Source organism: Danio rerio, chromosome 12, assembly GCF_049306965.1.
Source record: "Danio rerio strain Tuebingen ecotype United States chromosome 12, GRCz12tu, whole genome shotgun sequence".
NCBI lineage: Eukaryota > Metazoa > Chordata > Actinopteri > Cypriniformes > Danionidae > Danio > Danio rerio.
In genome coordinates, this window is record NC_133187.1 from 7,315,001 (window position 1) to 7,332,125 (window position 17,125).

The following is a 17,125-nucleotide window of genomic DNA, read 5'->3' on the forward strand; positions in this document are numbered from 1 at the left end:
TCGATGGTTTGTTCTGTAGACTATACAAAAAATAAATAGCTTAAAGGGGCTAATAATTTTGACCTTAAAATGGTTTTTAAAAACTTAAAAACTGCTTTAATAAAACAATGAGCAATATCACACTTGTAGCAGTGCGATATGGCTGTATATCGGCACGTGCAGACCGAGTACCTTAGTGTCCCAACAGTGCTGATATACAGCCATATCTATGTGATATTGCATTTATACAACAGTTTGACGGCATAATGGTTTATATAAAAAACAAAACACTAATTCACCAACATCACTTTAGAGCTAGTATTTGAAGGATTTTCTAGCGTAATGTCTAAAGTGATTACAAAACAGGTGATTTTGGGATATCACAATAATTATTATTAAATTTATTATATATAAAATAATTTAGGTATTTGTGTGGGTTCTGACCTTTTTTACTTTTACTTTTTATTGATAATTATTTTGATAATCATTAATCAACAAAATACATCTATTAATAAAACGTCAACAAAATAAGACATTTAAATATTCAAACAATTTTTTATTTATTAATTAGTATGTTTCATAATTATGTTCAAATCATAGTCCCAAAAATACATCAACATAAATTATATTACATATTTATTTTATAGAATGATACATATAGATATTCACTTATTCACTGATTTTCAATGCTTATTTGAATTAAAATAAAAAATGGTAACAATAATGATAAAATGATACAAAATAGACCCGCATCACATACATTTATAAAACAACAAAACACCAACACGACGATCGCACGTGAGAAGGAAGCTTCATCAAACATTCCTATCACTTGCTGCAAATGAGCTGCAGATGTTTGTCCACAGAACTCAGGGCCACATTTCCACATTTCATTTATGAGCTCCGGAGACCCGCTTATACGTTTGCTGAGCCTGAGGGATGAGTAAATTTCCCTCAGCATCTCTCTCTCTCCACCATAATATCAGCAGTCAGTAAATATGCTCATCTATAATTTAAGCTGCCTCTGGAAAATGACAGTGGCACAGTGAGTGGCGTGGATGAACCCTGAGATGCCCGGGTAAAAATGAAGCTGGTCGGGAAATAAATAAATAAATGAAAAAAGTGATCTGTAAGTCAGCGAAGAGCAGGGAGAAACTAATCCTCAGGATAGTTGGAACGAAAACCCCGTCCCGGGAAGAGCATCCGTTACACCAGGGGTGGCCGATTAGTTTTCTACATTAGAAACTAGGGTGGTTTTTAGAGGGCCAGACCAATACAGTTACCCAATTCTGCCAAAATATTAAATATATTCTTAAATAAATAAATAAATAAATAAATAAATAAATAAATAAATAAGCATATAAAACATTGAGACAACGAAATGCAGAGCACATATTTATCACTATTACATAAACATATTTATGAGGGTTACATCCTAACTGCTTAACAAATAAAATAAATGTAAAAATAATAATAAATAATATTAATAAAAAATAAAAAAATATATTTTAATTAAATTCATTAAAAATTTAATTCATTAAAAAAGAAAAAAATACACTAAAAAGGTTCACTAAAAACTGCAAAATACATTAAAAATAAAATTAAAATGAAATAAATTAAATAAATAAACAAAACAAATAATAAAATGAATAAATAAATAAATAAATAAATAAATAAACAAACAAACAAACAAACAAACAAACAAACAAACAAACAAACAAATAAATAAATAAATAAATAAATAAATAAATAAATAAATAAATAAATAAATAAATAAATAAATAAATAAATAAATACAAAATTAAATTGCTTCCTATTTGAAAACACTATATGGAAACGTGACTATGACCACACTTTATTATAACGGTTTCAGCTTGTATAGGTGCCATTTTGGAAATCAAATGGCTTTATGTGACCCAAAAAAATATTAAAGGCATAGTTTAGTTATATAAACATATTCATTAAAAAATATTTCTTTTTTTATGAGGGTTACATCAAAACTGCTTAACAAATAAAATAAAATAAAATAAAATACAACCACAAACAAATAAAAATTTTTTTTTTTAATCTTTTTGACAGTGATTTAATTAAAGCATTATCTTTCCTCCTTCTCTAATTAGGGTTACACCAAAACTGCAAAATACATCAAAAAGAAAATTAAAGAAAATTAAAGAAAAGAAGAAAAAGAGCAGTTCAGAACAAAAAAAGGATTGAATTACCATTCAAAGGATTGAACTACCATGTTGCTATATTCATTACGATGTCATTAGCACAATTCTAGCATGGGTTCATATTGTTAAAATGACTTAAAATGCTGTTAGCATGCACTAACACGTTGTTAACATGACTTTAGCATGGGTATTATGTTGTTAGCCTGTTAATATCATATTTCTTAAAATATCTATAAACACTAAGCACATATATACATGTTGCTAGTATGTTTATAACAGCACATTTATATGTAATATAGGCCCTATTGTTAGCACGCAATGTTGCTAGCAAACATCTTACATAAATCCTATTGTTAGTTTGTTTATCATACAAATAACAAATTTACAGCATGCTGCTAACATGTCCTGAGCTCATTGCTATGCCTTGCTAGTGAGAGCTAAAGTGGGACCTAAAAGGTGCATATTAGTACCCAAATGTACCGAAAAAGTACCTTTAATGTACCATTATGTACCCTTCAGGTACAAATATGTACCTTTTGAAAAGGTACCGCCCCAGTGACAGCTCCTGTTCCTTTATTTCTGAGAGTGTACCGAGTCAGAATGATCTACCCGAGTTAGTCTCAGAAGAGAAAAAGGAGCAAGCAAAGATTTCAGTATGTTGACTTTGCCAAGCTCGCATAATTAAAAATTAAATAACTTAAATATGAAAAGAAACTGACTTAATGTTGTGACTCACATTTTGTAACCCTACATGTTATATAACCTTATAGGCTATAATGGAGGCACTGTAAATAAACTCCAAATACACTCACGAATGAACAAACACTTAACAAATGCCAAATCCAAAGAGAACGATACGATCTCCGAGTTCATTTCTCATCTCAGCAGAAGTGAACATGCTTTCCATTCTGCACAGACGTGGACCTGGACACACAAACGCATGTATTCCTCCCAGACCTAATAAGCGGCAGCAGAAAACAGAATGGTTCAGATTTATTTCTCATGCTCGGCCTGTAATTCCCAACCCCTGCAATTACAAAGCCTCTGACAGTAGTAAATCACGAGCTTGTGGGGTCTTCGCTGAGTGTGATTACGCATATTACGCTCACAGTCATCCATTATGCACACAAACGCTGCTTTTGTATAGTCCTGGGAGAAAACACACAGGGGAAAATGACTTATTTAAAGTAATATATTTGATATTAACTTATGCACGAAATTGTAAGCTCACAGCTCGTTTAAATTTGTCATTGAAAAATACAAAAAAAAAAAAAAACAGGTAGGAGGAATCATTGTGATTTTTGTTTCATAACCTATTATAGGTCTCAAACTGGATTCCCGGAGGGCCGCAGCTCTGCACAGTTTTGCTCCAACCCTGATCAAACACAGCTGATCCAACTAATGAAGGTGTTCATAACTCTTTTAAACACCTCAATTATTTGTATCCATTTCCAAATCTAGTTTGAGACCCATGAGCTATAGCAATGTGTGTCCACATGAAGGTCCAATTAGTAACTAGCAATGTGAAGTAATTACAATATTATATATGATATAAATACGACGGTTTACTTTAAGTTCATGGTCAAATTGCTAATAATATTAACAGATACAACCTTTGATTTGATTAAGAAGAACTGTTAATATAATGCTAGTTGTTTCTAGCATGGCTAACATTGCTAGCATTACTTAATGTTTTAAACACAAATCTACCATGAACTACCATGTAGCTAGCATGTTTCTAACATGATTAAAGATGAATTGCCATGTTGATAATGTTTCTAACATGAATTAGCATTGTTAGACGTTTCTAATATTAATCAACATATTGCCAATACGCAAAAAAAAAATGTGTTGCTAGCACAGATTTAGCAAGAATTAGTATGTTAACATAAGTTGACTAATTGCTAACATATTTCTAACACAATGTTGTTAGTGTGAGCTAATTTGTTTTTAACCTGGACATCTCCCATCAGACATTAAATGGATGAGCAATATCACACTCAGTGTGCTATGGCTGTATATCAGTGCTGATATACAGCCATAGCACACTGCTACGAGTGTGATATTGTGTTTATACAACAGTTCGACGGCACAATCTTGTACATAAAAAAGAAAATCAAACCCAGAGAGTCTAAAACCCTTTTGTATTAGGAACTACTTTCTTCCGCCATTCATTCACATCCGCAGCTGACGTCAGAACAGCAGAAGCCGTCACTAATTCACCAATGTCACTTTAGAGCTAGTATTTGAATGATTCCTTATAGCGTAATTTGAAGCGGCACTTCTGGTGTGTGACCCCCTAAAGGTGATGACAAAACAGCAAATTTTGCTCACATTTTAAGATTATAAGACTGAACGTGACATGAAATGCCATCCGTCTAAAGAGATTTCTCACCAGACTGCTGTTGTGTTTGCGATAAAGAGGGACAAGGCTGAATCCAGCTTCTTATTGACTCTATCCGGTCCACCTTAAAACAACAAGGCTTCCATTTTTCAGCTTTTTATACGCGCTCAAGAGAACAAACTAAGCAATGGCTTATGCGCTTCTGGCGCCATCTTGTGGATAGACAACACCAACTGTCTTTGCCTGTCGACGAGCTCTCAGAAATTGTAAATATTTTAAAATAGGCACTATTCTTACAAATAAACTGCATAGTTGCTATCTAAACAAATACATCCTCGACTAAAAAAGCCTCAAAGGTACATTTTGTTGCCTAACAACAGTAATATTTGTAAAACTGTAGCGTCTCTGCTTGTTGCTTGCTGTATGTGTGCGGAGTAATACACAGATATGAAGGGTGTAGAGGCCCTTGTGTGATGTTACTGGCAAAATATCACACGGCTATCAGCCAATCAGATTCAAGAACCAGACAGAACTGTTGTATAAACATTTATATCTTTTTCTTTAAGCTGTTTAAAAATTATAACGTTTATAAAACATTTATCCATTCTTTAATTTTCCTTCGGCTCCCTTTATTAATCAGGAGTCGCCACAACAGAATAAACTGCCAACTTATTCGGCACATATATGAGCCACTGTGATAGTAAACCTTTCATTTAATTTGATTAAGAAGAAAAATAAATGTTAACATAATGCTAGTTGTTTCTAGCATGGCTAACATTGCTAGCACTAATGTTTTCAACACAATTCTACCATGAACTATCATGTTGCTAGCATATTTAAACACTGTTAACATTACCATGAAAATAATGTTTCTAACATGAATTTGAATTGTTAGCATGGACTTACATGTTCCTACTCTTTCAAACTAAATGTTTTTAATATTAACATACAGTATTGAAAACACAAATAAATGCGTTTCTAGCATGTCTTTAGCAAGAATTAGCATGTTAACATAAGTTGACTTACTAGTAACAGGTTTCTAACACACTGTTGTTAGCTTGAGCTAATGTGTTGTCAACCTGGTCATCTCCTGTCAGACAGTAAATAGATATTCATAATATATCTTTTAAGATGTTTATACTTTGGAATGTTCATTAAACAGATATTTTAAATAGGTTTATTAGTATCTCTTTACATGATTTACAGGGATATTTAATTTACTTCAGAGTTAACGATTTATAGTTTTATAGCTGCTAACATATTTCAAACTTGATTTAGCACTCTGCTAGCATTACTTAACATGCATCTAGCATACATTTACCACATTAGCATTTTGTTAGCACAAATTAAGGTTGCTAACGTATTTCTATATACAATATTTTCTATATACAATAAAATATTTTGCTAGCATTTTACTAATTTCATTCATTCATTCATTTTCCTTCAGCTCTGTCTGATTATCAGAGGTTGCCACAATGGAATGAACCACAGCAGATGCCCTGCAGCCACAACCCAGTACTGGGAAACACCCACAAACTCTCACATTCACACACACACACACACACACACACACACACACACGCTGACACACCGACACACATACACACACACACACACACACACGCACACACACGCACACACACGCACACACACGCGCACACACACACACACACACACACACACACACACACACACACACACACACACACACACACACACACACACACACACACACACACACACACTGCAGCTAATTTAGCTTACCAAATCACCTTTAGCGCATGTTTTTGGACTGTGAGGGAAACAGAGGCACCCGGAGGAAACCCACGCCAACACAGAAAGAACATGCAAACTCCACATAGAAATACCAACTGGCCCAGCCGGGACTCAAACCAGCGACCTTCTTGCTGTAAGGTGACACTGAGCCACAGTGCTACCTACTTCATGATCAGATTGCTAATAATATTAACAGACACAACCTTTAATTTGAGTGGATTAAGAAGAAAAAGGATTGTTAAGATAATGCTAATTGCCTCTAGCATTACTAACACTGCTAGCATTAATGTTTTCGACACAGTTCTACCATATACAAGCAGGTTGCTTGCATATTTCTAACATGATTAAACATTGCTAAAACAAAGTACTGTTGACAAATTGCAAGTTGCTTGTAGCATGGCTAATATTGCTAGCAATAATTAATCTTTCAACACAATTTTATCACGGACTAGCACATTGCTAGCATGTTTCTAACATGATATAACATTGTTAACATTAATTACTATAAAGATAAGGTTTCTAACATGAATTAGCATGAAATAGCATGTTGCTACCATTTTTTGAATGAAATGCTTCTAATATTAATTTACAGTATTGAAAACACAAATAAATGTGTTGCTAGCATGTCTTTAGCAAGAATTAGCATGTTAACATGAGTTGACTCACTAGTAATATGTTACCAACACAATGTTGTTAGCATGAGCTAACATGTTGTTAACCCGGTCATTTATAATATATCTTTAAGATGTTTATACTTCAGAATGTTCATTAAACAGACATTTAAAATATGTTTAACATATTATTTTGTGGAATAACAGATTTTTGGATATTTCTACATTGTTTGACTTTCCTTCTCTCTCTCCCTCTTAATATATATGTATTTTTTTTTACCAAACAGAACAGGACTTTGCTCTTGCTCACCACCTACAACACAAAAGCCCTATTTTCAGCCATTTTTCCCGCCCATTCAGAGGTTGACAACCGGTAATATAAGTGACTGACAGCGAAACAATGACCTGCAAAGTGAGCGCTTATGTCACATGTATGACACAGGCAGCTAATTGTTGGCGGTGGTTCTGTTAATACAGCACTTTCCAGCTGAACACAATCTAAACATTCAGTCATGACCCGTGCAAATTGCAGGTAGTCACTTTGGTTAAAGAACGTGGTTGTCACTTGCTTTCATAACTCAACTTTACATGAGTAGCACCATATTTAGCTCTTCAAACACCACTCGCAGCTGTTGAGCGGTTATTTGTGAATATAGCCCAAGGTCTGTAATGTACCCAAGTACGTGAATGCAAATGACTCTCAGCAGTGGCATCCTTCTCTTCTCATAAAAAAAAAAAAAATTATTATTATTATTAAGTGCATTAAAAAATGATTTACAAATCCCAAAACCAAGCAAGCCAGTGGTAAGGAACAAGCTTCACTAATTGACAAATTGGACTGAGAGAAACCAGGCGTAGTTGGGCACAGTCATTTCTCTTTTGGCCAAACGTGTTGTGCAGAGCTGCAGTCTAGGTGCCAGAGGCTGGAGAACGCTGTACGTCCATCATGGAGAAGCTGCAGGTCTGAGTAGGTCACAGGTGGATGTTTAGGCTGGCCGACAGGATCAATGCGGAAGTCTATCATTGGGGCCTTTTAGGAATCAGTCTCATTGATTTGATTAAAAAAAATCCATCAAAGCATTTCTGATTCTGGATCCAATTCTTCACTCCTTTAGTTCTCCAATGTCACTTGTATAGTTTTGAATGGGGAAAAGTGTAGCGATTAATATGACAAACCATCAATAAGCCCCGCCTTCGAGTACAGGAGCCAATCATTGACCACTATAAACTGTGGACTCTCTGGAGGAGGGGCTTGGACCAGAGTTTCTGCGTATTTTGTGATTCAAATGTTTAGAAATAAAACTAAAGGGACAGTTGTTGTTTAATTTTATTGATGATTCCAAATATGACATTTAATCGTAAGCTATTTTAAAGAATTCAATGTTTCCCCATTCAAACATTCTTCCCGAGAGGCGTTTCAAAGATGGCCACCGAATAAAACGACTTGCCTTAAAAGGACTTTGATTGTATCCAGAATTGTCTTGAGCATCTGCGCTTCCAAAGAGCGTCTCGTGCCTCCAAAATCCACTGAGCGTTCATTGCATTTCGTCTTCTTATGCACAAATCTAGAAGAATCGAGTCTAAAGGAAAAAAAGACATATGGTGGCTTCTCCTACAGCAGGAAATTTCATTTTTATTTTTGATGTTTGGCGCCAGTTTACTTGGAAGTGACCAATTTGTTCTCTGTGTCATTGGATGGAAATGGTGCGTTCTTTGCAAATCTTTTATGTGATATTGCAGTTGTGCACATCCATTTAATTCGCAGCTCTAGACATAAACATAGCTAGGGATTTTCTTATGTTTTATTTTGAACATTCATGAAACCTTTTCATTTCAAAAAAGGTTTTAATGGAAAAAATATATTTTTTAAATGTACTTCAGACTATGAAAATAAATAAATAAATAAAAAAAATTTAAAAAAGCATCATTATTAAAACCCTTTTTTTGGTCATTTGAAACTTTTAATATTTAAAAGTGTATCTAAATCACAACACAAGCAGAAATAAATCTTACAAAAGCTCATTGAGAGAGACCTACAGTGTCCTGGGAGGTGAGATGACTTCAGTCCATGCGCGATCTTTGAACTCTGTCTTTTATTACAGTAATTAATGGGGAACGCAACTCATTACTGGCATTTTATTAACCTCCCACCAAGAGCTCCAGCAGCAGGCCGCTGAAGCAATAAAGCAGCCAAATAACTACATTAGAGTATCAGAAAGTTTTGTCATCCCTGTTGGTTGCCCTTTAGATAAGACTGGCCAGGCTCCAGAACGGAGAGAGTCCACATGCGTCTCCAGCCTCCAACACATTCCGACCCCCGCTGGGATAAAAGGAGCTTATTAAATGTGAATTTAATTCTGTCGGTTGACTGCATAACTGCATTTAAAATAAATTAAATTATACGTCAATTTACTAGCTAAATAATGTCTATCTATCTAAAGGAATATATGTTAATGCAGTGATAAAAATGAATGGAATTAAACTCTGAATTAAATTCTTAAATATTTGAAATACGTCAATTTATTATATATGTCAGTCATCTTTATATGTGTGCTTAATAGCCGAGGCAGCCATATTTGCACATTTATAAATTATGTTATTATGATCATCATCAAATTGTTATCTAGATCAAATTATTATTAGCTAAATAATAATCAAAAATACAAATAAAATAAAATAAAATGATTTTATTAAATGTGGCAAAAGTTGAGATAGAGGTTGGCTGCTAAATACAATTGTACTCAAGTCCTGTTTTAATAATATACTTAAAAATAAACCTATAAATGAACACAAATGTAGCTTTATCATTGAATAATTTAAATGAGATAAAGCAAATTGTGTATATTTAAAAATCATTCAAAATATATAGCTAATTCAATAACAGTTTTATTACATCACAAGAATTTCATTTGCTAAATTTAAAATCCATATAAATATAATTGATAAAATAAACTGTTTAATAAAATGTTATATCATTAGTTACAATATAATACAATATTTTTATTGAGACAGAAAGAGAAAGAATATAAAACAAATAAATAATCCAAAGCCACACTTTAATATCTATCAACATATAATATTATTTATAATAATAAAAACATTTATTATTGTTATTATTACTATTATTATTGATGCTGTTGCTATTATTTTATACACAACAGTTCTATCTGGTTCGCAAATCTGATTCGCTGAATCCCAAAAGATATTAAGGTAATATCAGCACTCGTATATCCTTTATACCCTTGTGCATTACTCCGCCCACACGAGTGGTAAGCAGAGGACTACAGTTTGACAAATATTCCAGCTTTTTAGATTGTTTAGATTGCAACTATGCAGTTTATTTATAAGAACAGTGCCCATTCTAAATATTTATAATTTCGGAGATTCATTGCAATGGCTGCCATCAGCCTGGCATACTGAGCCGAGCAAAGATGGTTGAAATTTTGTCGAAAGTTGGCGACAGAGACCTGTAATAAGTCCTTGGGGGAGTAAAACAGCATTTTTTTCAGCATACATTTCCAACTACCTCTGAAAAAATTAATACAGAACAGGTAAGTGACATTCCAAGTTGATCTCTCTCTTTTATATTTTGTAGTGCTAAATTTATACTATAGTAATCTGCTAGTGTTTGCTTTGCTTTGGCTTTTTCGGGGTTAATTATGGTGAAATCCTGATTGCAAAGGAAATACTGGGAAATCTCTGTAGACTGGTTACAATACATGCCATTCAGCCTCATACTCTTAAAATGTGAGCAAAATCACCTGTTTTGTCATCACTTTAGATACTACTCTAGAGAATAATTTAAATCGCTCTAAAGTGACGTTTGTGAAGTAGCAAAAGTTACTGCTGTTCTGACAGTCAGCTGCACATATGTATGAATGGTTAAAGAAAGTAGTTCCTCTTACAAAAGAGTTTAAGACTCTTCATGTTTGATTTTCTTTTTTATATACACGATTATTCTGTCGAACTGTTGTAGAAACACAATATCACAATCGTAGCAGTACGATATGGCTGTAAATCGCCACTGGTGGAACACTAACTGTGCGTTTACACTGAAAGCGGTGAGAGCGTCCATGGCCGCCCTGGCAACAACGCTGTCTGCCTTCAGCTCCGGCGGCGAGAGCGTCAAAATTCGCTACATTAATCTCATATTTAAAGGAGCCGTTGCAGCATATCAGTTACATTCCTGTATAAAATATGCTTTCTAGCGTGAAAATGTTGCACACTTCTTATCAAATTCATTTAACAATCTAAGATCGAGTTGCATGTGGTGTGGCTTTGCTCCACTTAATTATCCAATGTTTCCATATGTCTGAAATATCCTGAAGCAGCAATGCTGTTTTGTACCGCTTTTTTTTAAGATAAATATATTTAACATTAATGCACATCAGTAACCCGCCAGTAACTTATTTAATGCATGTTCCTTTAAGAAAACATTGTAAATAATTGAAAATCTGGCGTCCGCAATAATCAAACCCTTGGGAACAACTGTGGTCAGAAAGCACTGTGTTCTCTGAACTCCTCTCAAGCGGTGGACTTCTTCATTCTGATTGCTTGCCGCCGAACCGCGTCATAGCTCATTACAATGAAGTTGACTTGATTTTAACTCTCCTCGACGCCCACACTGGTGAAGACATGCTGTGCTGCTGCTCGCCACGGGCTCTCACTGAAAATGAATGACTTCCGGCTACTTTGACGCTCTCGCAGCTTTCGGTGTGAACGAATGGTAATGCACTCGATCTGCAGCCTTGAGCCAACGCACGCTCCCCACCAGTGTTGATATATAGACATACTGCCACAGTGCTACAAGTGTGTTATTGCTCATATTTACTCATTCAATAAATAACAAATATAAAATATATTAAAAAATTTTTTTTTTAAAATAATATATATATATATATATATATATATATATATATATATATATATATATATATATATATATATATATATATATATATATATATATATATATATATATATGCAACAGTTTTGTCTGGTTCTCGAATCTGATTGTCTGATAGCTGTGATATATTTAAGTAATATCAGCACACGTACAGCCTCTTTACCCTTTGTGTATTACTCCACCCACATACAGCCAGCAAAAAGCAGACACTACAGATCTAAAGTTTAAAAGATGCTTGCTCAGCTGTTTAACTGTCAGCTTATGATTTGAATGCAACGTGGAAGAAAGTAGTTCCTCATACAAAAGGGTTTTTGAGACTCTCCATGTTTGATTTTGTTTATACACACAATTATGCCATCAAACTGTTGCATAAACGTAATATCATACTCGTGGCAGTGCGATATGGCTGTATATCGGCACTGGTGGGGGCACTAAGGCACTTGGCCTGTGGCCTCGTGCCAACGCTCCCACCAGTGCCGATATACAGCCATATCGCACTGCTACTCATGTGATATTGCTCATATATATATATAAAATATTGTAATGCAGCAAGTTTTGGAAAAATTGGCTGAAGTAAAACCAAAAACTGATATAATTAAAACTTATCAGATGTTTAAATAGTATGCTGTAAAATAAACAAGCAAAAAAACAAAAAGCTTAGACTTAAACAAAAATTTAGATCAATAAAAATATGTTTTCAGGGTTAAAAACTATATAAGACAGAAAGCCTCAGAGACAGTGACACCATAAAGGATGTTCTCAACATATGAAATGCACAAGGCATAAGCAGAAGATTACCTAATCATCTCCATTACAGAATTTATAAAACAGCACCTGCATCATACACCGACCGCTGCACTTTTTTCTCACTCATGCTTTCAGCTGTGTGGTGAAATGAGGGGGGGGGGGGGGGGAGCCATTACAGCAAATCCTGCTCAATAATCATCTATATGTGAGGAGGACAGCTTCAAACAGCAGCTGAAGCGCCACCGAAATGGCCAGCAGACTGGAGGGAAAAAAGCCATTAATTTCTCCAGTCCTGAATCCTCCAATGTGGCATTACGCTCATTGCTTTCCCCAAAGGTATTTGACTCGGTATAGCTGCCGTTTCCATTTCAGAAAGCCTGTGCGAAGGGGAAAAGATGGCAAACGCGAGACGGTGGCCACTTGAGTCCGGCTTTACTTGACCTTTCATGTTGTGTTAAGAGTGGAGAGATTCTCCGAGAGCGAATAAAACACCTGTCAGACATGATCAGTTTGTGGAAGTGAAAGTGTCTGGGATTCCTGCGCGCTATTCACCCGTTCAGAAGAGCAATATATGTGTCTTTTCTGAGAGAGAGAGAGAGATGAGACGTTGGCTCTTATGGAAAAACAACGATTATGAAAAAAAAATAAAAATAATGAGACTGAGGGAGTTCTGCAAGAATGTGGTGAACTTAAGGGAAAGTGCATTTGTGTGTGAACAAGCACTATGACTTCATAATACATAATTTGGTGCTGGAGCAAATATTATTTTGTAATCAATACTCTTGATGGATGGATGGATGGATGGATGGATGGATGGATGGATGGATGGATGCAGACAATTAATAGATGGATGGATGGATGGATGGATGGATGGATGGATGGATGCAGACAGACAATGAATGGATGGATGGAGGTATGGATGGAGACAGACAAGGGATGGATGGATAAATGGATGGATGGATGGATTCAGACAGACAAGCAATGGATGCAGATAGACAAGGGATGGATGGATGGATGGATGGATGGATGGATGGATGGATGGAGACAGACAAGGAATGGATAGATAAATGGATGGATGGATGGATGGATGGATTAAGACAGACAAGCGATGGATGCAGACAGACAAGGGATGGATGGATGGATGGATGAATGGATGGATTCATATTATTCATATTGTTGATGGTTATATTGAGATACGTTTATATAATTTATACATGGATTTGTTTGCTATTTATCTTTAAGAATCAATTACAAATTAATATTATTAAAGAAAATAATTGTATTGGTAGAAATTAAATGCTTTTTAATATATTTGTTTTCTATATATATATATATATGTAAGAATAAACATCACTCAACTAATTAAAATCACTATTAATTAATGCATTATATATATATATATATATGTATGTATGTATACGTATATGTAACTAATTTCTACCAATTAATAATATTAAATCTGTAGAAATAAAATGCTTAACTTTATAATTAAATCATATTTTAAATATGTACATTAAATTCTTTTTACCTTTAAATACCATAATTATTAAAATATAAAATAAAATATTCTTTGTTACATTAATTGATTATAAATTTACTAATATTGTGTGCTCTAGAATCAATGTAATTGTGTGTGTACTGGTTTAGTTATACTTGTGAGGCCTCAAATGTAAAATGTGAAATATGAAAACGATCCAGTTGTAAGGACATTTCACTGTTCCTCACTTAACAAAACAAAAAATGCTAATAAATCATCCAGATCATGTTTTTATTAGCATTTAAGGATTGGTTGACACTGGATTCTGTGAGGGTTGATTTTAGAGCTAAGGTTAGGCCATAGACAGTATCAATCTGAAACAAAAACAACAGAAGTCCTTATGTAATGTCCTTACTGGGGAAAATTTTTTTTTTAAAATAGACATTTTTTCATAAAATAATGTGTTTACTTATATTTCATTCCTTCGTTCAATCGGCTTAGCCTCCGATTTATCAGAGGTCTCCACATCAGAATAAACCACCAACTATTTGAGCATATGTTTTATGTGGTAGATGCCCTTCCAACACCCATACACTCTCACATCCACACACACACATGCCCAATTTAGTATTCAATTCACCTATAGTGCGTGTCTTTGGACTGTGTCGGAAACTGGAGCACCCGGAGAAATACCCACACATACATGGGAAGAACATGCAAACTCCACACAGAAATGCCAACTGGGAGAGCCGTGACTCAAACCAGCTATCTTTTTGCTGTAAGGCGACAGTGCTATGCACTGAGCCATCGTGATAAAATGTAAGGTACTGTAAAGCTTTCATTCATTTTCCTCTTCCAGATAAACTCGCTCTTAAGGTGCCCTTTTTTAATCTAGCAGGAACATGAGCGAATTAATTAACTACACGAGGCCCTTCAACTGATGTGTAGCAGAGGTGCTGATATACTGTATCCTGGAAGCACATCATGAGATAAAAAAATGGAGGAGTTTAAAAGTGGTAGACAGAAAGGGGTACGCGTGAAAATGGAGAAAAATACGATTGATATGGTGGCAATATATTGGAAAACCGACATTGTGGACAGTTTTCCTGCGATATGCATTGCGATATGAAAACAATTTCACCAGATTGCTTGAGTAGCTATATTTGAAGAAAAACAAATCATGGTAACACTATTATTTAGTGGCTTATTAATCAGGGTCAGACAGAATCTATAGAATTTTTTTGCTACACTGAACAAAAATGATTCATTGGACCTACATTTTTTTAAGAAACTTGTTGCAAATGGGCTGAATTTAAAACTAATTACATTTAGTATACTTCAATTTAATGTTCAATCATTTGACCATTTTCCTTCAGCTTAGTTTCTTATTTATCAGGGGTCGTCACAGCAGAAGGAACTGCCAACTTATCCAGCATATGTTTTACGCAGCGGATGCCCTTTCAGCTGCAACCCAGTACTGGGAATCACTTAAACACTCTCGCATTCTCATACACACACTACAGTCAATTTTGTTTCTCCAGTTCACTTTTAAACTTTTCACTTGTATGTCTTTGGACTGTGGGGGAAACCAGAGCACCGCCAACACGGGAAGAACATGCAAACTCCACACAAAAACGCCAACTGGCCCAGCCAGGACGCAAACCAGTGACCTTCTTGCTGTGAGGTGACTGTGCTAACCACTGAGCCACCGTGCCGCCTTCAATTGAATATGTTTGATTAAATTCAGCCCATATAACTTTTAAACTTTTATTTCGGGTTTACAATGCAAATCCATTTAAATAAAATGCTGTAAAAATGCTGGGTTCCACAAATTTCACGTTGACCCAACACAAATCGATTATTCATGCATTTCCTTTTCGCCTTAGTCCCTTTATAAATCTGGGGTTACCACAGAGGAATGACATGCCTATATCCAGCATGTGTTTAACGCAGCGGATGCCCCTCCAGATGTAACACATCACTGGAAAACATCCATACACACTCATTCACACACGTACACTACGGACAATTTGGCCTACCTAATTCACCTTTACCACCTCTTTGAACTTCTGGGGAAAACTGGAGCACCTGAAGGAAACCCACGCAAACAAGGGGTATATAAATAAGTTACCCTATTTATTTGAACAAAATTGAGTGGATTGAACTGTTATCTTACTAACTTTTAACAAGCAGCAAATTAGGAGTTTACTGAGGTAAAATCATAGATAAAGGTTTAATAATAGCGAGATATAAAGTGTAATCAAATTCATAATTATTCATTAATGAGATGGTTTTGTAGGTGAGTGCATCTGCATAAAATACAATAAATAAATCGCAGGCATACTGGAGAGAAATATAACAGAGCATAGATACGAAGGGGAATCTTTTCCAATTGTGTTTTTCTGTTGGCTGATTATATGGTTTATTACTGACTCTTGTCACATTTATTGTTTTGCTTTTGTAAGTGTTACTGTAACGTGTCTGCACAAAGGCACTATATTTAATCAACTTTATTATTAGTGGGGTTTATTTATTAATAGTTTTATTAGTGGGGTATTAGTGTGGCCTTTAGGCAAATCCACTATTGTTTTTCTCCATATTATTATTATTATTATTCCGTCTTCTTAATTCAGGACAAAAAATATTGGTGCATAATTAGTCCCGTAATTTTCATCCCAGACTCTTGAAAGTGGGGTCAAATTGTGCAGATTTATCAGCATTGGTGTGTTAAGACTTTTAAAAGGTGTCAGGATTTTTTTTAATCAAACTGACTTAACATTGCACCAAACTTTGATGCATATTAGCGCCAAAACTGATTTTCAAGGAAACAAGAGATTTACAATATCCGATGAGGTTTGCAGCCTGAGTAAGAACATCTCACAAGGAAGTAAAAGTTGTAGCCCTGGGGTGCTAGGATTTGCCAAACGTCCTTCAGACTTAACATGGGCCATTGAAATCCATTCATTACATTGACTCCCATTATAAATGTCTCAAGAATTGTGTTGATTCAGCTCATTTTAAATAAGTAGTTTAAAGAAGCAGCAAAAACAACTGTTGAGTGTTAGGCAAGGCAAGGCAAGTTTATTTATATAGCACATTTCATACACAGTGGCA

At 34.8% G+C, this 17,125-nt stretch overlaps 1 protein-coding gene across 49 annotated transcripts in view; it reads right to left on the bottom strand.

Annotated features, from left to right (window-relative positions):
* Positions 1-17,125, bottom strand: part of pcdh15b (protocadherin-related 15b) — a 506,664-nt gene that overhangs the window by 229,807 nt on the left and 259,732 nt on the right.